The sequence below is a fragment of the Phaenicophaeus curvirostris genome, chromosome 1 (genome assembly GCF_032191515.1).
Source record: "Phaenicophaeus curvirostris isolate KB17595 chromosome 1, BPBGC_Pcur_1.0, whole genome shotgun sequence".
In the NCBI taxonomy this organism is placed as follows: domain Eukaryota; kingdom Metazoa; phylum Chordata; class Aves; order Cuculiformes; family Cuculidae; genus Phaenicophaeus; species Phaenicophaeus curvirostris.
In genome coordinates, this window is record NC_091392.1 from 103,725,604 (window position 1) to 103,751,016 (window position 25,413).

Below are 25,413 nucleotides of genomic sequence, written 5' to 3' on the forward strand. Positions count from 1 at the left end.
GCCTTCTCTATCTGTGTGTTTACTATGATCTTCCCTTACCCTTAGACAGACTCTGGTTTTCATAAGGTAAATTTTTCTTGTATGTTCTTGGTATTGGTAGTGCAATCAGTAATCCTAGAAAGAGATCTAACATTACACAAATAATTTCTCAGTTATGTGGACTGATTTCTGGTGTTTGAACCCTAACTACTTTTTCTTTTTTTAAAATGATTTCCAGAATAAACACTTTTTTTCTTTTTTTTGGGTGGTGGGATTATCAAGGTATCGTGGGGGAAAATGAGGTGCCCAAATCTCACTGAAATTCAGCTTTCCTTACAGTCCTTTGAAAATGTCAGCCATTGCCAGCAGGCCCTTAGCGATCACAATGATGAGGTATGAGATTTTGAACCTGAGCAGAATAGTAAGAATTCAAATGTCGACCTATGTAACAACAATAGAGATCTAAATTTTATCCTGTCTTTCAATCCTCAGCCTACTACAAATTTATTCAAACATTCTCTTCCCTTAAGTGCTTTTCCTTTGTTTCCAGAACCTATGCACAATTCTACCCTGGATTTTGCCAGCACAGCTATTTCAGTCAGGAGTGTGACGGCAAAGCTGTGGTGACAGAACAGCAAGCCAAACACTTGTTCTGGCGCAGAGGCCCCTGGCATCTTGTGTGAGCACATACAGAGGGTAACAAATGCTCAGGCAGCAGCAGCCTTGCACAAAGCTCAGTCAGCCTGAGAGAAACCCTTTTTGCATGGAGAGGTGGTTGCTGCTACATTAGCAGGAGCCCTTCTTGTGTCTGCATGAGTCTGAATGATAAAATCACATTGCTCCTGGCATCACTCCTGGATTCTGGAGCCCCTGTTGTCTGTCTAGGACTTTTCTTGAAGGAAACGTAAAGGTTCCCTCCGGAAAAAAATCCAGGGTTTCTCTGGAGTTAGATTAAATCACTCTCTATGAGTACTTCTTTACCAGATTATATGTATGACTGTCAGATTTGGCCCTCTCTTCTCTTCACAGTCCTCTAATACAATTTTAACAGACTCTACATTCATATATTTAATGTTTTCTGATAAAATTATCATACATGACTTATTTTAAAAAAATCCAAAACCACATCAAAAACAACAACAAAAAATCACAGGCAGACCTTGTTTGAGCAGGAGTTTGGACTAGATGAACTCAAGAGGTCCCTTTCAACCTCAATCATTCTTTGATTCTATGGCATGCTCTCTCCGTGTACCTACTGAGGTATGTATCTCTGGACAGCAATACAAAGTTCCTGCCAGACGAAGGAAACCTGGTCCCCTCAATCAGACAGCAAAACCCCAGATCCCCCTGGTGAACAAGTACCATGTGCTGCAGGTGGAATCCAACCCTGAGGATGAGGATGATGGCTCCCACAGCCTAGAATCTTTCCCTAGGCCACATCATCCTCAGAAAAAGATAAAAACAGCCTCCATTAAGAAGCGGAGGGTGATTGTTGTAGGGGACTCCCTCCTAAAAGAAACTGAGGGACCTATTTGCAGACTGGACCCGCTCTGCAGAGAGTTCTGCTGCTTACCAGGGGCATCAGTGAAGGAGGTAGCTAGAAAACTTCCTTCCCTGGTCCACGAGACAGACTGCTATCCTCTGATAGTAGTCCAAACCGGTAACGATGATCTAGTAAACAGAAAGACCAAACCCATCAAGAAAGACTTCAGGGCCATTGGGAAAATGATGGAGGGCTCTGGGACACAAGTAGTGTTCTGCTCCATCCCAAGGCTAAATAAAGAGGAGCAGGAAGTCAGGAAGAAGAATTCAATTAATGCCTGGCTCCAAGCCTGGTGTGAGGAAAGGGGCTTTGGCTTCTTTGATCATGAGGTGGCTCACGCACCCCCACACTTTGTTGCTAAGGATGGGACACGTGTGTCTCCTAGGGGGGCTAAAGCCCTTGCTAAAAACCTACCTAAGCTCATAAATCGCACTTTAAACTAGATGTGAAGGGGGAGGGGGTTGAGACCAGGCTAGACAGGAACGAGCCTGGATGTGGGGCACTGGTGATTCGGAGAGGGTGTGCTGGAGAGGACCACCAGTACATCACCACACAGAAAGTGGGGGAGAACACACCTCGGGGTGCTAAGGGAGATACGGGCACTCTGGCGCTAGCTACTCAAGTTACCAGGCAATTTGGAACAAACTGTTCCCTCTAAGAGGGCTGAAGGCTCGGCACCTCAGCTGAAGTCCATTTACACCAATGCATGCAGCATGGGGAATAAGAAGGAAGAGCTGGAAGCTGTTGTAGGGCAAGGAGCCTATGATGTCGTTGCCATCATGGAAACATGGTGGGATGACTCATATAACTGGAGTGCAGCTATGGTGGGGTACAAACTCTTCAGGGGGGATAGGAAGGGTAGGAGAGGAGGCGGGGTAGCCCTCTTTGTAAGGGAGGACTTGGACACCGTTGAGATGGATTGTGGCAATGAGGAGATCAAGTGCCTGTGGGTTAAAATCAGAGGAGCCCACAAGAAGGTAGATTTTGTGATGGGAGTCTGTTACAGACCACCCAGCCAAGGAGAAGCAGGTGATGAGCTCTTTTATAAACAGCTGGGGATAGTCTCTAGATCAATGCCTGTCATTCTTGTGGGAGTCTTCAATCTTCCTGATATCTGCTGGAAGTACAATAGAGCAGAAACGAAGCCGTCTAGGAGGTTCTTGGAGTGCGTGGAAGACAACTTCCTTGCACAGCTGGTGAATGAACCTACAAGGGAAGGTGCCCTCCTGGACCTACTGTTTGTGAACAGAGAAGGCCTTGTGGGGGATGTGGCAGTAGGTGGATGCCTAGGACAAAGTGATCATGAGATGATAGGGTTTTCTGTTCTAGGTGAAGTGAAGAGGGTGGTTAGTAGGACAGAAGCATTACATTTCCAGATGGCAGACTTCAGACTGTTCAGAAGGCTGGTTGGCAAAGTCCCATGGGAGACAGTACTGAAGGGCAAGGGAGCTCATGAGGGCTGGGAGCTCTTCAAAAATGACATCCTAGCAGCTCAGGAGAAAGCCATCCCCATGTTCCGGAAAAAAAGCCGGCAGGGGAGAAAACCATCTTGGTTGAACAGAGAGATCTTGAGGGATATCAAGAACAAGAGAAACGTTTATGGGCTCTGGAAGAGGGGACAGGCCTCTTGGGTGGACTACAGGAGGGAAGTGAGATTGTGTAGGGAAAAAATCAGAAGGGCTAAGGCTCAACTAGAAATCAGATTGGCAAAGTCTGTGAAAGATAACAAAAAATCTTTCTATAAATATATTAAAAATAAAAGGAGGACTAGGGAGACCATACAGTCCCTATTGGATGCAGAAGGAACAACAGTGACGGGGGATGAGGAAAAGGCTGAGGTACTTAATGCCTTCTTTGCCCCAGTCTTTGATTGTAAAGAAAGTTGTTCCCTCTCTGTACAAACCCAGGAGCTAGAGGAGCATAATGAGGCTCCCATGATCGAAGAGGAGGTGGTCAAAGCCTTGCTAGCCCGACTAGACACCCACAAGTCTATGGGGCCAGATGGGATTCATCCAAGGGTATTGAAGGGGCTGGTGGATGTGCTGGCCAAACCCCTTTCCATCATCTTTCAACAGTCCTGGAAGACTGGGGATGTTCCACTGGACTGGAGGCTGGCTGATGTTGCGCCCATCTACAAGAAGGGTTGCAGGGAGGATCCAGGGAACTACAGGCCTGTCAGTCTGACCTCAGTGCCAGGGAAAGTCATGGAACAGGTGATCTTGAGTGCTATCATGAAGCACATGCAAGAGAACTGGGTGATCAGGCCCAGTCAACACGTGTTCACAAAAGGTAGGTCTTGCCAAACAAACCTGATCGCCTTCTATGACAAAGTGACTCGGCTGCTGGACGAGGGAAAGGCTGTGGATGTGGTCTTCCTGGACTTCAGTAAAGCCTTTGACACAGTTTCTCACAGCGTTCTGCTTGAGAAGCTGTCAGCCTCTGGGCTGGACAGGCACACACTCTCCTGGGTGGAAAACTGGTTGGATGGCCGGGCCCAGAGAGTGGTGGGAAATGGTGTGAAATCCAGCTGGAGGCCAGTGACAAGTGGGGTTCCCCAGGGCTCAGTGCTGGGTCCAGCCCTGTTCAATGTCTTTATCAGTGGCCTGGATGACGGCATTGAGTGCACCCTTAGCATGTTTGCAGATGACACTAAGCTGGGTGGAAGCGTGGATCTGCTGGAGGGTAGGGAGGCTCTGCAAAGGGATCTGAACAGGCTGGACCGCTGGGCTGAGTCCAATGATGAGGTTTAACAAGGGATGAGGTTTAACAAGGCCAAATGCCAGGTCCTGCACTTGGGGCACAACAACCCTGTGCAGTGCTACAGACTAGGAGAAGTCTGTCTAGAAAGCTGCCTGGAGGAGAAAGACCTGGGGGTGTTGGTTGACAGCGACTGAACATGAGCCAGCAGTGTGCCCAGGTGGCCAAGAAGGCCAATGGCATCTTGGCTTGTATCAGAAACGGCGTGGCCAGCAGGTCCAGGGAGGTTATTCTCCCTCTGCACTGGTGAGACCGCTCCTCGAATACTGTGTTCAGTTCTGGGCCCCTCACCACAAGAAGGATGTTGAGGCTCTGGAGCGAGTCCAGAGAAGAGCAACGAAGCTGGTGAAGGGACTGGAGAACAGGCCTTATGAGCAATGGCTGAGAGAGCTGGGGTTGTTTAGCCTTGAGAAGAGGAGGCTGAGGGGTGACCTCATTGCTCTCTACAACTACCTGAAAGGAGGTTGTAGAGAGGAGGGTGCTGGCCTCTTCTCCCAAGTGACAGGGGACAGGACAAGAGGGAATGGCCTCTAACTCCTCCAAGGGAGGTTTAGGCTGGACATTAGTAAAAAAATTTTCACAGAAAGGGGCATTGGGCACTGGAACAGGCTGCCCAGGGAGGTGGTTGATTCACCTTCCCTGGAGGTGTTTAAGGCACGTGTGGATGAGGTGCTAAGGGGCATGGTTTAGTGTTTGATAGGAATGGTTGGACTCGATGATCCAGTGGGTCTCTTCCAGCCCGGCTATTCTATGATTCTACGATCCTATGGATGCTGTTCTATCCCCTCTGAAATACTTTTGCTATTGATGGCAGGACTAGCACAGGTTTAGCCACAAGACTGATTCAAAGGCAGCATAACCATTAGATGCAGAGTGACACCAGCTGTCTTTGAATTCAGGAGATGTGCAGAGAGATTCATCTCCCATGTTCCTTTGTGATGCTTCTTAAGCTACGACAGGTTCTCACCATTAATGTGCTTGTTTTAAAGGTAAGGTTTTCAGATGCCATGGACGTTGCTTAATTTGTGTACTACTCTTTTAGTCCTACCAGGAAACTGATATTGACCTCATTGCTGAGTAGTCACACCAAGGTGTGCCTGATCTGACCTTTAAACTGTGTTCAAAATATGCCCACAGATAAGTAGTTCACCCATAGCTAAATAAATAGAAGGGTTTGCAGTATACATGGAGGCAGTGTTTGGTGTCCACAGGGCTGTCTGTTTCATCAGGGAACTAAGTGAGCCACAGGACAATTTGTATCTTGAACCAGTTTCATTTTATGCTGCGATAGGACAGTTCTTTATTCCATGGGAAAATCACTATCATCACTTTGTGATGACCATGTGCTGAACATGTCTTGCACAGTGGAGCTATAACCTTCCTTCATTTGTCAGGTTAATGTAACTCTTTTTGCTCTATACCAAGCTACTTAAGACCAAGCAATGTACCCACTGCAGTTTCATTTAGAGTTAGCAAATTTCATCCCACAATGAATCTAGCAAAGTAACTGAATCATATATAAGAAACTGGAAAACCTGTTGCTGGGTCAAATTTTTCGAAAGAAGCTGCGTGTTGGCTTTCATGCCTGTTCAGCCAAGTGCATTATCCAAGTAACAGGAATATTCTGTCTTAGAAGATACATGATCATAAACATTTTTGCAGCAAGGAACAGAAGTTATTAAAAAAATGTCTTTGTACAGATCATGTCCAAATCAAATTTTCTAGGCTTCTTTATTTCTCATGGAAGGTATGCATGAACCACAGAACACGTATCTATCAAGGTTGTGCTCCTAGGAGTATCTCTGATTGCGGGTCCTTCGTGTTTTTGCAATACACTGGCTCAGCAATGTGACTCTGTGACATTTTTTCTTGTTCTTGTCTGTTATTGTACACATTTTAAGTATTCACTACAAGCCTATTGTCATAACTGGTGAACAGCAGTTCTCTTTCAAGTAAAACATAAATTCACCTGCTTTCATTGTATTTGGGAATGTGAGCTATAGAAATTCATCAGCTATCAACCAAGTGTGAGGTCCCTGTCTTGATGTAAAATACTTGACTTGAACCAGGGCCTGCAAAAAACCAAACAGCTGGCACTTTTCTTACATTAATTAATCAAAATAGGAGCTACCTTTGGGATCTTTGTTTGTTTGTCTGTTTGTTTTGCATGTTGTTACACCAGTAGCACCAGTATTTAAGGTGTAGGGTAAAATCAAGCTAGGGCCTCTGTCATCTTGTTGGGAACAAATCCTTCTCTCACTGAATCTGAACTTATTCCGTGCTGCTAGTAGACTTGTCTGTAAGCTGACAGGGCTGCTGACTCATCAATTACAAAAATGAGAATTATATGAAGGATGAAAATCGCATGTAGAATAAGAGATGTAGTAAAGCTGCAATGTAAACTCAAATGTTTTATCACTTCAGGGAAACTAGAAATGGACTTAGCTTAACCTAAAAATCAGGTGCACCTTGTTATTAGCGTATGCAGATTTATGGCCACACTAAACATCCAGACACAAATTAGTTCCAGTACAGAAGACATATTTTCATGCTACTGAGCCAGATCATGGCAATAACAATTGAGGAACAGGTTTTTCTTCCTCAATCTGAACTGAAAAGCTCTGTATGTTTGATATAGTAGGTGTTTTCCTTATGGTTTATCTATTCAATGTTCCTTCAAAGAAATTAAATGGTTGCATTGGCACAGCAAGTTACTTGTTTGGAAGAGAATTCAAGGTGTGTGTCTTAAAGTAGTGACAAACATATTATGTAAAAGTCTGGTGTAACCATCTGTTAAAGAGCATGCTTCAACTGTGGTAACATTGTATGTTTTAATTATCACATGAGAAAGCTGATGCTAATAGTTCAGTTTTAGGATTTTGTAGACAATGAAATAGTCAAAGCAAACTATCATACAGTTTTACTGTATGTATTCTTCAGATAAATGCTCTTTGCATATGTTACTTCCAAATGATTTAGTAAGATTATAATTCTTGCTACATTTTACCCTTCAGAAAAAGAGTTCTCCTTCATCCACAAAAGACTACTTAGCTTGCCTTAATTTAAAAGCCACTGCTTAGTTATGTTTGTCTTTTTTTCTTTAGACAAAGAAGAAATATAGATTTGCTTTGCTGAAATAATTCCTTTGTATGTACACGTTTAAGTGCAACTGTGAAAATTGCAAAAATATCAATAAAGATGACATAAACTAGCTGACATTCAAACCTTTTTTTTCTTTTCTATGAGATGTTGCAAAGCACCAATATTGAAAACATATTTTTAGAGTGACTAAATTTAACAACACAATCCAGAGAAAAACAACCCCAAGGTGATCTGCTTTTTATAAAATATATAAATATTTTTTGAAAATTAGTTGTAGAAACAATATGTCTTATTCCTCCGTTTCCTTTCTGTAATAACATTGTGGTCCTGAGGGATGACAAGAAAAAATAGTTTCATTTACTAGGGCCTGAATTTTAGTGGTTTTAAATCTATAATTTCATGACAGAATGGCACAGCACTATTTTCTATTTGCAATTTATGTTCAAGACAATAAGAAAAAGTCTAGCAGCATTGTTAATACTATAGATCTTTCCTCAGTTGTTTGTGTTTTGCTATTCATTCTTGATACTTTCCTCCCGCAAATAATTTGTACTATAACATTTACATATTGAAATCTGTAGTAATGTTCTCCTGAATGAGTGATCAAGTCTCTGCTCTGAAATAAAAACCTCTGGATCTGTATTTGATAATGGTTGCAGTTACAAATCTCATCACACTGCACTAACACCGCAAAACAACTAATTCTGTATAAAGCACTTTCAAGACAAGCTCTTTCTGCAAAAATCACAGTGATTCGATTACTTCAAAAATGCAAGCTTAGATTCTGTAAAGTAATAATTTGAACATACCACTAGCATGTCTACATGCACCTTTTGTACATCCAGATGCAATGGTTAGGTATTGCAGGACATCTTCAATGTGTTATTGTTAATTTCATTTCATAAGCTATAGAATTATGTAGCTTGGGAGGTGGGGGAGGGTAGTGTAAATCTATTTATTCGTTACACCATGTTTGATGGAAGTTACATTATACTTACCGGGTAAACTGCAACTATAAACACAAATGATGCCGTGCTTTGTAAATGTGAACAAGCAACGAGAAGGTAGGAGTGGGATCTTTGTAAATAAGATATAGAAAATTGAATGAACTGTTATGCAACATCTTAATTTGCAGTTTTAAAATTTTTCATTGTATCTTAGTGTTTGGAATCATTTCATGCTACACACTATTCAGACACTAAAAAATAGCCTGGTAGTGCCTCAGAGAAATTAGAATATGTAGTTCATATTCTGTTATTTTTTTTTTGTAAGTGTGTCAAATAACTCGATACTATTTTTCCAGTGCTCTAGTAAGCATTCATTGTATCCCTTTCTACAGGATATTGTATTGTTTGTAGCGATAATGCTATTAAATTTTAGTGAAATATTAGCTGCAAGTAAGGGGTGGAGGGAATCTCATTTGATATATGTATCCCAGGAATCCCTTTTTATGGTTTTATATATAAAGAATCCAGAAGAACCTCAGCATAACCTCTACAAAGAAAACTCTTATTGTTATGTTTCATCATTGAGAAATGTTTATGGGTCCCATAAGATTTCACTCAGATGTTTAAATAATTTGTGTAACCTTTTGGTCATGTAATTTATTTGATTTATCTGAAATGATTGTAGACAAGAAATTTCATCAGCTCTGCTTTATTTGAGAGTTTTCTCATAAAGCAATAGAAAGAAAGTAGCTCTCAAGTTATGTTAGGCTTAAAATTATTGTAAGCAGCCCCCAAAAAAGCTAGGCAAATTGTGAGTTTTCTCCTAATTTCATATTTTTAAACACTTGTCCTGGATTCTTGGTATAATTTGATCAGAAAAAAGACAATAAATATTTGCCTGACTACAAAAAATGCATGTCTTCTTTTCTAAGTGGAGCAAATCTGCAACATCACCAGCACAAATGCACAAGGACATCAGAGTGACTCTTTTGGGAGTCCCCAACTCTTGGATGGGCACAGATGCATCCTTGTACTCTTTCAAGTATGGGCACTGCAGTCTGTTCCTCAACACAGATTTTAGTATATAAAGGTCACAGGTAAGCCTTTCACTTCATGTTAAAACTGAATGAATCAGCATTATCATCCTCCTATGTTACAGTTTAAGTAGTATCAGTAGTACTGTATGTTATGTAGTAATCATGCATGACTTCAGTCTGAAAATTTTGTATGCAGCCCTGTAAAAAGCATATTCTGAAATCTTTGCAACCTCTGTGCCTACACCTAAAGTTTCTGTTAACATTTTGGCTGCAGCATTAGCTGCTGTACCTCCTATAGGCACATGGTGTTCTCTGTCACTGGGGTTGTTTAGCCTAGAGAACAGGAGGCTGAGGGGAGACCATATCGTTCTCTACAACTACCTGAAAGGAGGTTGTAGAGAGGAGGGAGCTGGCCTCTTCTGCCAAGTGACAGGGGACAGGACAAGAAGGAATGGCCTCAAGCTGCACCAGGGGAGGTTTTGGCTGGACATCAGAAAAAATAAAAATTACGTAAAGGGTCACTGGGCACTGGAAGAGGCTGCTCAGGGATGTGGTTGAGTCACCATCCCTGAAGGTATTAAAAGATGGGTGGATGAGGTGCTGAGGGGCATGGTTTAGTGTTTGATAGGAATGGTTGGACTCGATGATCCTGTGGGTCTTTTCCAACCTAGTGATTCTGTGATATGTAGAAAGTGTTAAGCAGAGAATCTACACACGTGTATAACTATGAAGGATAGCAAAAGCTAACATTCTCTATCCAACACCAGACCCTTAGATGAGTTTTTTTAGGATGTGTTGACTTCTGTGGAGGAACAGAAGGCACTGTTAAAGGACTGCTTAGTATTAATGAAAGGGCTTAAATGAGTTAGAGGGATATCTTGCAAACAGCAGTCCTAAGCTGTGTCCCTTCTTGTCAAAACATCAAGGGAGTTTGCACAGCATATACCTTAGGTTTTCAGTTCAAAGGAGTGCATACAAACCAGGGGTGGTCCCATTTACAGTTCCTTCAGAATTTCAAAATATGTCAAGAAAAATGAGAATATCATTGAAATAAAAGAATTTAGATATTGATTATTTTCAAAACCCACTACAAAGCAGAAGCAGTCCAAGTGAAGTCAGAGGAGTTATTTTGATATAAGTGCAAAGGAGACAGAAGGCAGAACTGTCAAGTTAGTTGTCTTTATTCTTATACTGATAAAAGATCATGACTGCTCACTATACTTTGAAGAAAGACTCTCCTAGTAAATTTATTAGTGAGAAGCAAATACTTTCATTTATGATCTTTCTTATGCAAACATTTTTTTCTAAAATTCCTGGAGGGTTGCAATTGGGCATTCATTCTGTTAATAACATACTAATGTACCTGGCAATAAAAATCGCTCTGGGTTGTTAAGAGGTTATGAAGATTCCCAGGACAAATTCTTCAAAAGATGTAAGCACAATTTAGTTATGGTAAATCAAACTCTTTTGTTTCTTTTAAGATGAATCATCACAAATCGGAGGAAAATGTTAGTTGATGGTACTAAACTTGGATGTTGCTTTTGGATTTGTTGCAACCGACAAGCACATTTTTTGCCTTGGAAACATATCTGACTGGGTGTTTGTTGCTTTTCCCATTTTCTCCCTGTGCTGCTGAAAGCACAGTCTTCCTTGGGAGGCTCCATATATAATAGAGACTTACTACTCTGATGCAGGACACAGAAGCAATGAAAACTATTCTACAGAGAGGACACTTCAGTTCAGCAGTGATGCAATAGGGAGAGATAACTTCTGGGGCCATGAAAAGCTACTAAAAATAAGGTAATTCTTGATGTCCTCTCCTTTTGATTGGCCAGTGAAAAGTACTGTATAATTTCAGTATTTAGGAGAGAAAAGTAGACATTACTTCACCTGAATTGTCCTTAGGGCAGGACAATGAGTTGCTGTCCCTTGATCAGCTCAGTTTTAGCTTCTTGTTATCTGAGCTGCCTATACAGAACTCAGGAAAATGAAGCCTGGTTGTATGAGTTGAACTTTAATTCATCTTTGGTGCATCTGTTTCATGGTAGGAGTTTTGATGAGTGGAAAAAGGAAATGTTAACACTTTGCAAGATGTTTTGTTGTGTACTTCACAGCAATATAAATAGCATCCCACCCAACTTTCCAACTGCCAAAAAAGTCTCCTAGTAGCCTGGGGAGCAGATAGGATAGATTGAACTCTAGCCTTCCTAAAAATAAAGCAGAAAAGCTGACAATTTGTCACAACTCCTATGGATTACCAAAAGTTTCACTTATGGCCAAAAAGCTCTCGGGACTGAAGTGGTAGTATTTATCTCTTGGAAGAACCTGTCAAAGATATTGAAGGCTATTTATCCCTTACTACAGTTCAGAAACATCTTGAACAATCAGATTCCACCTGTTCTCACAACCACAATACTTTTCATTAATAAAAACCCCTCAGATTTGTATACTCAAGGAACAATCAAAGTGTCAAATGAAATTTGATTTTTACCTCTTTATATTCCTCTGAAGTGCAGATGACTCCAACTTAGCAGCAGTATTCTGTACAGAAGCAAAGTCCCAAGGCTTCCAGATATAATAAATGATACTCAACAGAGAATTTGTGCAATACATCTGGACGTGTTATTCATTAAGCAAGCTGGAAAAATTACAGTTTGGAATTGCAATGTGTGTTTTATTTAAGAAGTCAAGGAGAAACAAATCATATTTAATATAAAAAAACCCCAGCTATATTTTAAATAGAATAACATTTGTGAATATTACTAAGTTTTGGTAACTAAATACATCTTTTAAAGTAGTGCATTTCAAGCTCTTTGTTCAGCTGTCTTCAAATTTTGTTTTGAAAAGTCAGTGAAGCCTCAGCCTCAATGAAGTCAATAAAACCCTTAGCTTAGTCAAGAGTTTTCATCAAATCAGACCAAGGATCCCTTTTAACAGTTTTTAGAAAGTACCCAGACTGTGATCCAAGACAGTCTTTAGCTTCTGGAAGTGTAGAAGTCGTCAACGCAAGATATTACCTCTATATTGGTTGTCTACAACTATTTCAATGTAATTATGTGTGCATAAAATTTTCTGCATTTAAGGTATCTGACAACATTCATTATTAAAGACAGTTTTTTTGATGAAAATGAGTGTTACTGAATCTTTTATGCTTTCTAGATACTTAATGCCTTTCTCTAAATCTGCCTTTTTGAAATCTTGAAAACCCTCTGAAGCTCCCTGTCCATCAGTGTACACAGATAGGGGACCAACAGATTTTTTGTTAAAAAAAAACATTTCTGATAATAATATGTAGGCACTGTACAGCTGGTCTTACTATGGCATGTATTCCAAATCACTAATTATACCTTTTCCCTGGCACCTAATTTCTGGAGGCTAAAATATCATAGGAAGCATTATTATCAGCATATTGCTTTTATTCTCTTTGATATTTATTGGTGTTATTTTCTGCCTCCTTTACAGGAAATAAAAGAGGAGGTATTTTGCTTCAGTTACTTGTTCCTTTTTGAGCCACCTAAAAGTTTAGTCTTTACAGAAGAAAAAGAAATATCTTCAAACAGTTTAATTGATAGTATGAATTCAGCTCAATGACCCTTATGCCTGTACCTAGCATTTTTTCCAAACATGTATTTTTGGCTATATGAAGTAATTGAATTTCTACTTTTCTCTGAGTTTTCCAGTATGAAGTGTCTAGATGTTAATGACAGAGCACTACAGGAATCTTTCTTACAGAAACTGTATCCCTTGAACAGCTTTGAATCATAGATTTTAATCTTTCTGGGTTCAGGTGGTCAGCAGGCTATTTCAACCCCTACGCTTCTTTATCTGTACATTAGAGTTGGAAAAAGATAGACCTCCAATGAATCTTATGAAAATATTGTGGTGTTCAAATGCATTATATTATTGCTATTAATAAGATGAAAAATTAGACAGTACAAAGCATGCTGTGACATTTTTCAATTCAGAAAAAGAAGCTTTCTTCACAATATATAAAAAGGAAAATATGACAGCAGGGAAACAGATCTGAAGAGGGTCTTTTTAAGCCTGTGAACCAAAGAATGGCAAGGAATGTAGAGTCTGGGTTAAAATATATTAGTGAAGTAGCTATATATTTCACATAAACAGAAGAAAAGTCTGCATTGACGTTGCCAAGCAGTATGTTTTCATATAGAGATGGTCTGGTAAATGAAAGTCCAGCATGTTACAGAAGTGCAAAAGTATCAAAGAATAATTGAAGTATTTCTATTTATGAAAGCAAGTAGCTTTTCTTTCTTTTTAAGAAAGGCTGAAGCCCCCTTTATCAGGAGGGATCATACTGCAACAAAGGAAAAAAATTGACAGAGGGCTCAAGTCAGAAAATGGAACTACAAACTATAAAAGGAAATGTCTTCAGTATAGCACACTGCATATAATACAAAGCTGAGGAAAATATGTATGGCGTTTAATAAAACCAATATGGTTAAAAGAGGGCTTCTGGGTATTTGTGTTAGCAGTACTGGGAAAGATGGCAGAGAATTTCTTTCTGCCGGTGGAAGCAGAACGGCTCTCCCTCCCTGTACTGGCAAACGGGCCACTGCTGATGCTGTGAGACCTTTCCTATCTTAGCCCTATAGGTATGGCAAGGGTAGCAAGGTCATTTCTTTAGCATGTGATTTGTCTTTGTAGAAAGTCATTAAATCCTGCTGTTAAAGGCAACTGCTAGAAAAAGAAGGCAAAATCTTAACACATTAACAAAGCAGCCAGTGTTCCAAAGGCAGTAAGAAATTGCACCAAGACCTGAATTGCCAGTTTTCTTGTATTCTTATTATGTAGTCACTTATGTGACATAGGATGATGAAAATGTTTTCTTATGGATTACAATACAAATAAACATTTCTAGTTTGGCTAGTTACACATTTGATTCTTCACAATGCTTCTCTGCCGATGAAAGCCTTCCCATTGAAGTTGCTATGGCATGCTTTGAGAAGCATGTAATACTAACAGAAGTTCATTATTGTCAACAGGAGTTGTGACTGCAACTTAACTTCTTGAGAGCATCTACAATAGTAAAGCATATCTAATTTCAAAAAATGAGGAGACATCAATGGAAAAATTTTCATTCTTACACCAATGATCTTTTGGGAGTTTTTTTAAATCCTTAAAGAATTTAGGAGAAAAAAGTATGTCTTTTACTATTTCAAAGCCATTTAGCCATATTTGTAAATTATCTTTCTAGTTGTATGTCTTGGTATAAAAACTCTACTGCTCTTGTCTGAAAAGATGACGGCATTGTAGAATAGTCAATAGTTCTCCCACTACATGTGAGAAGAATAGTTTGCTTAGTGCAACCCACTCTCCATTTCAATCTCTTGTCTGTATCTACTGTCACTGCTGCATATATATGGAGAATAAGAAAAAGCAAATGTAAATAGTAGAGAAGTTAACATAAAGAAGCATTACACAGTGCAGGCTTATAATTTCACTGTTCATACATAGGTACTCTTTTCTTGAATGGTACCATGAAGAAAACAGTGCTTGTCGATTGCACTTGAAAAAGTGGAGAAACATTTTATGGCATACTAATACAACTGACTCAGGCAATGAATTCGTATAAAACTGAACATTTACTTGTATTTTAGTATCCTTGGGGACAGTTTTACCAAAATAACTTTATTGAGCCCACTGAGTTACTACAAGATTATATCTGCATAGGACCGTTGCACTAATAAGTTGTCACAAGTCTGTTGCACTTTACAGTGTGCTAACAAGTACACGCACTCACATCCCAACAGTTGGCCAGGAGAGTGACTGGACAAAAAGAATCACTATTAACTTTAGAAACTGACATATTTTTTCTGTCTACATGCTATTGAGTGGTAATGTGAGAATCATAGAATTACAGAATCATAGAATGGTTTGGGATGAAACTGGCCTTAAGGATCATCTAGTCCCAACCCTCCCTGCTATGGGAGAGGACACATTCCAGAATAGCATATTGTTCAAGGCCCCATCCAACCTGGCCTTGAACACTTCCAGGGAGGGTGCATCCACAACTTCCCTGGGCAACCTGTTCTGGTGCCTCACTACCCTCATCATGAAGAATTTCTTCCTAATGTTTAAACTAAATATTCCCCTTCCCAATTTAAAGATATTCCCCCATCATCTTACTATGACATACCCTTGTAAAAAGTCCCTCTCCAACTTTCTTGTACATCCTGGAGCCACTATATAGTCTCTCTGGAGCTTTCCCTCCTCCAGGATGAACAAGCCCAGCTCACTCTGCCTGTCCTTATATAGGAGCTGCCTCAGCCCTCCATTCATCTTTGTAGCCCTTCTCTGGACCCATTCCAACATTTCCATAACCTGATGTTAAGGATTCCAGAACTGAACACAATACTCCAGGTAGGGTGTCATGAGAACAGATGCGAGGGGCAGAATCACCTACCTCAACTTTCTGGCCACACTTCTTTTGATGCAGCCCAGGATACGGTTGGCCTTCTGGGCTGCAAGCACACATTGCCAGCTCATGTCAAGCTTCTCATCAATCAGCAACCCTAAGGCCTTCTCTGCAGGGCTGCTCTCAGTTATATCATCCCCCATCCTGTAGCGAAGCTGTGGATTGCCCCACCACAGGTGTAGGACCTTGCACTTGGCTTTGTTGAACCTCATGAGGTTCACACAGGCCCATTTCTCCAGCCTATCCAGGTCCCTCTGGATGACATCCCATCCAGCCAGTGTGACAACTGCACCACTCAGCTTGGCATCATCAGCAAACTTGCTGAGGGTGCACTAGGTCTCACTGTCCATATCATTGATGAAGATATTAAACAACACTGGTCCCAGTATGAAACCCTGAGGGACACCACTTGTCATGACTCTCCATCTGGACATCGAGCCATTGACCACTGCTGTCTGAATGTGACCATACAACTAATTCCTTATCCATCTAACAGTCTACCTGTCGAATCCATATCTCTCCAATTTGGAGAGAAGGATGTTGTGAGGGACTGTGTCAAAGGCTTTACAGAAGTCCAGATAGATTACATGCATTGATTTTCCCATATCCACTAAGGGGGTTACCCCATCATAGAAAACCACTAGGTTGGTCAGACAGACCTTGCCCCTGGTGAAGCTGTGCCGGCTGTCTCAAATCACCTCCCTGTCCTCCATATGCTTTAGCATAGATTCTAGGAGGATCTGTTCCATGATCTCCCCAGGCACCGAAGTGAGGCCTATAGATAAGTATTACCTAGAGTAATCTTTTCTACCCTTTTTAAAAATAGATTCAGTGTTGCCCTTCTTCCAGTCACCAGGTACTTCCCCTGCTATGACTTTTCAAATATCATGAAGAGCGGCTTTGCAACCACATCAGCCAATTCCCTCAAGACTCTGGGATGCACCTTGTCAGGTCCCATAGACTTAGATATCTTAAGGATCCTCAGGTGGTCACAAACCTCATCTTCTATACTCCCTGGTCCCCATCTTGTTGTCCATTGATCCAGGAGGGGTGAGGAGAGTGATTGTCAGTGAAGACTGAGGCAAAAATGTTGGGTACCTCAGCCTTCTCCTTGTCTGTCGATAAGAGGTCACCATTTTCATTCATCAGTTGGGGTAAGCTTTTTTTGTGGTTGACACACCTATAGAAGCCCTTCCTGTTATTCTTTGCTTCCTTTGCCAAGTTCAGCTCCAGCTGCACCTTGGCCTTTCTGACCGCATCCCTACACAACCAGGCACTGTCCCTATACTCTTCCCAGATCGCCTGCCCCTGCTTGCACTGCCTGAGTAGTTGCCTCTTGCTCCTTAGTTTGGACCAGTAGGTCCAGCCATTCTGGTCTCTTCCCTTCCCACATCTGGGGACTGAGCTCTCATGTCCTTGATGGAAAGCATCCTTAAGTGTTTGCCAGCTCTCTTGGGCTCCCTTGTCCCTGGGGACTGCATCTCAGGGGGTCCTACTGATGAACTCTTTGATGAGCTGGAATTTTGCATTCCTAAAATTTAGGATCCTGACTATACGCCTTGCCTGTCCCATATCCCTTGAACTCCACCAGTGTGTGATTGCTGAAGCCCAAGCTGCTGCTTATCTTGACATCACTGATAAACTCACTTGCACTGATGAACATCAGGTCCAATTTTGCATTCCCTCAGGTATGGGTGTCTATTACCTGGGTTAAGAAATTATCTTTGATGCACTCTCGGAGTCTCCTGGATTGCCTACAGCTTGCTGTGCCACTTTTCTAGCAGATGTCAAGGTGGCTGAAGACCCCCAGTAGAATGAGAGCTTGTGAGTGTGAAGTTTCTTGTAGCTGGAGGAAGAAGCTTCATCAGTAGGCTCCCCTTGTGTAGTTGACACCAACTACAAAGTTTCTTCTGCTGCCGCAGTCTTTTATTCTCACCCATAAGCTTTTGACTTGTTTGTACTCACTCCATGGCTATGCTGAATTTGGAGTAATATGGGAATGGCTTTGATGAATGTAAGTAATATTTTGGTGTATTTCATGTTATTATTTTATTTATTCTGCTTGTATACTTCACTGATGACAAGTCTCAAGAAAAACATATACAGTAAGCATCCTTTAATAAGGGCAAAGTTGTACTTTGTTATAAGCACAGCAGTACCTGCTCCCACATACCAGTAACTACATCAAAGCCTCTTTCCAAGACCTTGGGTTCTAAGAAAAGGTGGTATCAAAGCAAAAGATAGAGTAGACAACCTATTTCAAACCCAATTGGAGTGGTAGAAGATTGTACTGCCTTTTGTTGGAGGGTACTGCTCTGTGCAGGTCAGCCCATAGATCACAGCTTGTGATCACTTCTTAGTCTATTAGAGTGTAAAGGTAAGGAGCTCAGTGGCCATGGCTGTGGTAGGGTGAAGTGTCTGGGTTTGTGTGCAGAATATGTCCTCTCCTTACATCATTTAGCATGCACTTGCTATAAACAGAAGAACTGAGTAATTAGTAACAAGTATTTTTGAAGTTGAGAGTCAGAAGGCAGGGAGATAAATCTGCTCTGTTCCTAGGATTGAAAAAAGAAAATCATCTTGTAAAAGACAACTTTGTTTTTGTAGAAAAAAAACCTGTTTCTCTAAACCAGAAGCAGTTAAAGACAGGCATGAGAATGCTGAGGCAGGAGCTGATTCTTTTCCTTCTAGCCTTCTGGTTATGGGAAAATAATTCTTCACGTACATTCTTAAAGAAGCACTGGTAAAGGTGTTAACAAAAGTGATTTAATTGAAATATGATGTAAATTTCAACTTAAAGTTCCATGGCAAGGTACTCTGTATTACCATACTGCACAATCATTTGACCAAGGCAAAAATCAAAGTTACCAAGAGAAAAGTCAAAATTACCAAGACAAAAGTCAAAGTTACCAAGACAAGGTATTAGTGTGTTATAATACAAGATTATGCACAACATTGGTTACTCACCAAAGATCTGCAGTTGATGAAAAGTCTCTTTGCCTCGAGGAGCAAGCTTGAAAGATGTCCCAATGCAAGGGGAGATCACCTCCATGCAGCTACACAGCCTAACAGGGAGAACTCAAACAAGGCTCACTTAGGCTGTTGTATTTATGGAATAAAGTGGTTGGCTTGCAGTCAAATTGCATGCAGTAGAAAACGTGTGCATGAGACTTCTAGACCCACTAGATTAATGAGTCTGAAGTTGCTCACTGTTTGTAAGTTAGTTGCGTGATTGGTGTTCCAAGCTCATATGCCTTGATCTTATTGCATCACTCTGCACTTTTGTGGGTTTTCAGAGAATAGATTGGAACTAGAAGAGTTCTTGGCCTGGCTATAGCTTAGGCCTATACCTCCTTTAGAGCCTGTACAAAACTACCACTAGTTTGGTTAAGGAGCCAAGAGCACCCATTACAGAAGATTAGACTTTAATCGGCTGAGACAGAAGACAGAAGTATCAGTAGGATGGAACATCATTTTCCCTCTGGATACTATGTTCAGATCCAAAAGATACATCATGAAATATTATAAATGCAAAGGAAGCTGGCTGAAAGATAGAACATATTGGGCTTTTTTACCCTTTCTCAAACATTGTAACAGAAGGAAGGGATAAAAGAGTTTAAACACCGATATTATATAAAATAAATGCTCTATATGTCAAGCATAAAGTTGTAACAAAAAATGTTTAGGTTTAGGTGACTTGCTAAAAAATCTTTGTTTTGATTTATTCCCAGGCACTTTCCAATCCCTCTGAGAACAATGAACCTATAGTATTGATAGGACACTACTCAATTTGTCTTTTTCTTTATAACAGTGGAAAAGAATACTAAAGTATTTGGAAAAATAATGAACTTTAGCTTTGAGTGTTTTATCTGGCTCTGCTCCAAAACAAATGGGGCACAGGGAGGGCAGTTACTCCAGGGTGCTGAAAATAACTGTCAGACCTAAAGTATTGAATGGTCTTTGTTCACCTCTTAAAAGAAATAGTACAGAGATTATATAGGGTATATTTACATTATGGATGTATATACATTGCTGGTTGTTTCAGGAGGACATTAAAACCAGAAAAGCAGGTGATATTATCTGATTTCCTGCTGAATGTTTTCTGAGTTTAGTTAGTATTTGATTTTGAGATGCTGAGATACGAATTGGTGGTCATATGTTGTTAAAGTTCTTACCTATTCCAATTATTTCTGCATGGAGCTGATTGTGAAGTTGCATACAGAAACACGAAGTAACATCTATGGTTTCTGTAATGGAGAGAAGGATTTCTATCTTAGCATGATGCTCATGTTTACAGTATCATTGAAGTTAAAATTTCTATGTTAACATTGTTATAGGTTCTGAAACAGAAATAAGTTAGCAGACTTTAAATGAAGATTATCTACAAGGAGGATAGGATGTTATTCATGACAGCTTTATACCTCTTATTGCTATCTATGTTTTTTTTTTTGGTTAATCACACCAATACCACTATGAGATCCACTGCTGCTCTGCTGAAGTAGACTCTAGTCTTACACCCTAATTTTTTATTTCTTTTCTTTTGTTTTATGTCATTTATCTTGGTGTTCTTGCAGAAGGGGTAATGTACTGCAGTGAAATAAGGCTGTGCTACTGTAGCAACCTATGTGTTATACATCCCTGTTTCTGCTCAATAAAATATATGTGTTTTGTTCTCTGTATTTAATGAATTGTCCATTAAGATGGCCTTAATATTCTTCATGGGTTTGATTTGAGATAGTTTTAAAAAAATCTAAATACTAGAAAGTATATTCATATGCTTTAATGGAAGTTGTGCCTAGGGATGAAAGGACAATAGATCTTCCTGTGTCTGAGTGAGATTACTTCTTTAGAGTTTCAGAAAGGTAATTTGTCTTAAAAAATGAAGTTGTTTAAAATGCTTTGTTTATTTCTTTAATGCAATAAACCAGAGCTGCCTGCTGCACAGAATTAACCAGAAACTTAGAAAAATAGTCCAGCACTTGGAAATTATTTCTGGGAATCTTGGAATATCTGTTGTATACGCTTACGGTATGTGCAGAAAGAAAATCTTACAGCACTAAAGTAAGCCTGGCATTTACAGCTTCCGTCTGCTTTCAGGTGTTTGTGTCCTGTCTCCTTCTAACATCTGGAAACAAAATAAATTCTTAGATTGAAATGTAGTACTAGGGCTTAATTTTTCAGAGTGAATGTAGTTTAAATGACTTGCTGTAAATGCATTGCAATGAACAGCAAGAAAACACAAAAATTAAGTAACTAGTTACAGGGATGGATCTGCTCCCAGACTCTCCCTGAAAGAAAGTATCAAGCTTACAAGCCATCTATTAGGGTAGCAGCTTATGTCTCCCTGGGAAGAATTAATGTGCATTTCTTTTTAATGGCTTAGAGGTATTCAGAGGCCTGCCTTTTTGTTATTTACTTTTTCAGTTGCTTATATTTAGCAAACATTCATTTTTCGCAGGTTTGAGCGCTTGCATCCCTGAATGTTGAACTTTGTACCCCAAGAGGAGTACAGCTTCTGATGAGATTAATTGTAAGAGAGAGATGTCACAAAGGACATCTTAAGGTTTCTGAAATATTGATTCCATTAGAATACTTACTCTTGAGCTGCCAGTTGATACTGCCTACTGCTATGAGAAGGAAGCAGCTTTTTTTTCTCGATAGAAATCCTGTTGGCTACAGTGCTCAGTAGCATGGGCTGTTAACCAGTAACTGTCCTAAATAACACATTGTGCAGATGTATCAAAGAGTAAATAGACCCAATTTGGCTATTAAATATTTAAAATATGTCCTCTGATGGAAGAACTAGCCCCATGTCAATAAAACATTAGCACGTATCAGTTTTGGTGGCCTTTATGATAAGATATTCTGTGGTGAATGAGTTTTTTTTCATCAAGCACATTCCAATACAATCTACAAAACAAAATGGAAAGCTGATTACTTCAGTAGTCACATGCTTCCAAGAAATGTATTCAACATAACTGTTTAGTAAAGTTCTCTCACAATACAAGATTATTCTACTTGCTTTTTCTACCTACAGTGTTAAGCTCCAGTTTCAGTTATGCTGGCTTCTCCAACTTTCAATACTCATTTTTTATATTATTGTTATTCTATAACCTGTAGGGTGCAGTTAGTTTTATTCTCCAGGTACCTTATCTCTACTTATTCTTCAGCCTAACCACTCTATATAAACCTTTTTTCAGACCACTTCCCCTGATATGTTAAAAAAAATGTTTCATAATAACAGCAAGGGGGAGACCAGAAGGTCTATTATTGTATAAATCACCTCAGCCATGACATAGGAAATATTTTCAAAAGGAAAACGTCAATAACTGAATGTTTTTTTAAAAAAAACCATTTCTTATAAGAATCTTTTAAAGACTTCAAGCTGAAGTTGAGGGGGCAATGTTCCTGAGTTCCCATCTACTGGCTAGTATAGTATAGGTCTTATTTCACATGCATGAGATTTACTGTTCATTCACCATACAATTGCTTTAACTGGGTAGCAAAATCAAGAGACAGATTCCAGTGTCACTGAAATAAGTAGTACAGAGCCCTTTCTGCATGTGTACATCATCTCCATAAGCCTAGCCACTGCTTATGTAGGGATGACTTTTCTAACTACAAAACTGAAACATCAGATGGAAGTTGACATTTCCCTTTCACAGAAGTCTGTTCAAATGCTAAGGCCCATGGCGCAGCACTTTGAAAGCAGGTGGTACAAGGATGCCAGCAGGAGCACATCCCAAAGGCATTTCTGCAGCATGGAATTGCTCAGTCAGCCTGCTGAAGGTTTCTAAATGAAAGATGGGGATATTCCTTTTTGGACAGCTGTTGCCTTGAATTCCTATTTTTTGGGTTTGTTCCATTCCATTTTAACCACTTCTCATTATGTTCTGTATCATTAACGTAGCTGATGGGTTTTTGAAAGCACTAAATTCTTCCAGTTGCCTTAGCACCATTTTCCTAATAAAGAAAAAATGCCCAGAGAATGATGGATTACACCTCTTTTCTCCTGCCCTATCTGTCTGCTAATTTCTTAGTCTCCTCTGAGAACAGAAAGTGATTACTGTATCACTGGCTTCTGGGTTTAAATTCACAAAGTGATTCTGTTAACTCTCACATTTTTCGCCAGCTATTGTTATTTCCAGATCTGTAGGTAGCTCTGGTTACTAGATGTAATACAATCCAGCACAACAGACATTACGCTGTCCTAAAATAAACTTCTCTGTTAGAAGCCAGCTTACTAATAACACTTCAGTATGAACTGCATTTATGGCTAAGTGTTGTAGCCATTTCCCATGCAATAACAAAAATTTACTCCCACTTTTCTCATCTGTAGTTTTATCATCCATAGCAGAAGAATGACAAATCTAGCCAATTAAATCCTAAGTCATATTTTTTCCAGTTTAATACTAGCATCCTGTTGCCTGGACGATACATAACAGCTTTAATTATGCCCATTGTTTACTAAGAAAACAGCAGCGTGGCACTTAAAAACATCCCTTTGCGTTATAGTTAAAGAACAAAGTTCATGCAGTTGATGGAGGAGTCTCTGAATCCAGGTGTGAAACTTCAGTGCAGCTATTGCTCTGTTTTCACAGCTGTTGATCTTTCACACCTCTCAAGTAGATCATGCTGTGCAGGAATTAGTACACAGAAAATAACTGGGCACAGTGATAGAGTATCCCTAGCCTCATAATTCTTTTGGAATATTTCAGGATAAGGTTTAGATTTTCTTTTTACTTATTGTAAATTATGTACAAAAGGAAACAAATTAGTCTAATACTTTCATTCAAAAATAAGTCTTAATGACTGCTTTATACACTACATACAGTTGTTTGGGGAGGGTTCATTTCAATTATTATTATTATGATTATGTGATTTTTATTTCTAAGATTAAATTCAGGAAATGACTTGAGAATATTTTACTCAAATATTTATAAGAACACTTCAAAATTTCAGAAAAGACACCTTTCTAAAATAATTAATTCCCAATCTTGACACAGCCCTGATGTATTTTGTGACAGTGATAAGAATGAGATACTAACAGCTCCGTTGCCAGTTTAGTAGAAAGTATTCTTATTAAAACAGTTCATTCATTACATCATTTAGTGGGGGTGATAAGTCCAAATGTAGAATTTTGAAGATACCAAAGGACATTTTCAGCAGAAATAATGGTGTCTGATAAGTTAAAAGGGACTAGAAAGAAAATCAAGTGTGGAACTATATTTTTTCATGTATGACATTGGTTAGAAGGGAGCAAAAGTGGGCAAAAGAATTTCAAATCAGACTGAAAGAGCTGCTGAAGAAAAGGGAGGATGTACCAAAAGCTATTGTGAAGGTTACAACTACTGTCAGGTACTTTTGAGCAGAGTAGATCCACAGCCAGTCCAGATCCTGTGAGGCAATTTCCATCACGTGGAGTAGGAGCTGAACTAAGTCTTAGTCTGGGCATTAAATCTGTGTCTTCAGAAACTGAGACTCCTTCCTACTGGCTCTAGTCATACAAAAGTCATTGCTGAAAGGAAGGATTTTTTTTTCCTTCTGTATTATATAGCTGCAGTTCATAAGAAAGCGTAGTAGAGTCTCTGGTGTAAATGATTATCAAGTTACTGGGTGCATTCTAAAATGAGACTGTAACACAGCCAGATCTGATCTCTTTCTCCAGTTTTGGAATTTTATAAACATACTTCATAGATGTTGTAATCTTCACAGCGGGAGATAGTAGGCAGATGTACATTATCACTCTGAACTATCCAGAAAATTTAAGCATATATGTCCCATTAAAAATACAGTTTTCAGTGAATCACAAGGAAAATGTTCCTTGAATATATATTTCTCTTATAAAATTGAATCAAATGAATAATTTATGTAGTTCAATTTTTATGTTATTCTTTGTCCATTTTATTTTAAAGTACGAATTATTTTTCTTAGTCTTAGAGGAAAAAAAATATAACATAAAAAGGATGGAGTTTATCTACAATTCTCCAACAAATTAAAGACTGGGCTTGATGCTTTTGTGGGTTTTCATACCATAATAATTTACATGACTTTCTGAACTATGCAATCTTGACTATGGAACCATCTCTATCCTAGGGGTGGTAGGCTGTTTCCTGTGATTGAAATAAAACTAAAATCTTTTTCTCTTTCCATAATGCATGCTATTCATGCTTCATAAAACTGTTCTGTTTGACACTTCTCCAGACAGATGCAGGCTCCTGATGATGTGTCATGCTTCATTATGTTAACCAATTCTGTGCCTTCGAGCTAGTCAAACGGCCAGCAGAATTTTCTCACATGTTTTTCATGTATGCCTTACGCAAGTTTCTTTGCTGAAGGAGGGCATCTTATATTCCTCTGAAATTACTTTTAAGAGTTATTCTACAAATGATGTAGAGTGTGTTAAGGTCAAAAATGTGGGATGCACCACCAAGGTGTCCTGGTCCTCCAGTTATTTACACAGGTGTTCGGCTAGTGCAATTCTGTCGTCCTTGAGGAACTTGTATCTGCATAGGAACTAGGCTTATTTTCAGTTACATCACCAAACTAGAACTTGCCAGCTGATCTCTGCAACTCTGGCCTGCATAGAAGGAATTGTATAAATGCTGCTCC

General features: G+C 39.6%; 1 long non-coding RNA gene across 2 annotated transcripts in view; it reads left to right on the top strand.

Moving 5' to 3' along the window:
- Positions 1-9,347: 9,347 nt before the first annotated feature.
- The window catches only part of LOC138727808 (uncharacterized), a 63,381-nt gene continuing 47,315 nt past the window's right edge, over positions 9,348-25,413 (top strand). For both annotated transcript variants that reach the window (XR_011338618.1, XR_011338619.1), the window contains exon 1: positions 9,348-9,425. This is a non-coding gene — a long non-coding RNA (uncharacterized lncRNA). The remainder of the gene's footprint in view (positions 9,426-25,413) is intronic.